This window comes from Lepisosteus oculatus, chromosome 27, assembly GCF_040954835.1.
Source record: "Lepisosteus oculatus isolate fLepOcu1 chromosome 27, fLepOcu1.hap2, whole genome shotgun sequence".
In the NCBI taxonomy this organism is placed as follows: Eukaryota; Metazoa; Chordata; class Actinopteri; order Semionotiformes; family Lepisosteidae; genus Lepisosteus; species Lepisosteus oculatus.
The window spans coordinates 5,489,663-5,490,585 of NC_090722.1; positions in this window are offsets into that span (position 1 = coordinate 5,489,663).

The following is a 923-nucleotide window of genomic DNA, read 5'->3' on the forward strand; positions in this document are numbered from 1 at the left end:
GCAAAAGCAATTACGCTCGAGATCACAAACTCAAACGGCTGCAGTGCAGTCGCAGCATCTTCCAGGCGAACCTCGTCTTTTCCCATTCAGGGCCACAGGGGAGTCCTAGAAAAATAGTGATGCTTTGCAAAAACTTCTCAGCAGCACGGCTGTTTGGAAAGGCCAGCTAACGTCAGAACAGAATAACCACGCTGGCGGTTACGAGCGCGGTACCTTTCATAGATCCGAGGCTCTCATCCTGGAGGTTCCCTGTGAATTCCGCTTCAACAACAGGACAGGGCTGCTTGTGCCAGACACCCACCACCCTTGGTGCAGAGAGGTGCTTCTGGATTACAGACCCTAGTCGCCACATCTTCCTGCACAGTTTTTCTTCTGCAGCGTGTGAAAGTAACGGTAACTCGGAGAATACCCCTGGCCCCCTGGCAGAGGGTAGGGAGGACCCCTGTTTGGCGTCACGAGTGCACCTCCTGCATGGAGGAGCACAGCTAGTGTAGACCCCCCCTTTCCTACCACTCTGCACGCTCGCCTCTCAGCTGGTGTCCAACCTGTCGCCCCAGGCTGGCGCGCTGACGGGCCGCGGGCTGGGTTTTGCACAACCGTGCTGTTTCTTTCTCCGTTTCCTGCAGAAACGCCCTGATCCAGATGTAGTCGGTCCAGTTGTAGGTAAGAGCTCCGCCACTGACTAAATCCTACTTTACAGAAATAAAGCCCACAACATCCTTGCGCAGTGGATGTATTGCTGTATCGCTGTTGAAATGTGAAAATCTATTTTTAACCCCTGCAAAAAAAGGAAACTTTTGTGTTACTTTTACAGTTGGGAACAAAAAATTAATCCATTGCTGTTAAGAGGTACCTGGGGGTAAAGGATTACTTATTTTTTTAAGAAGGGTAGGAAAAAATAATTTGACAAACAAAATAAAACA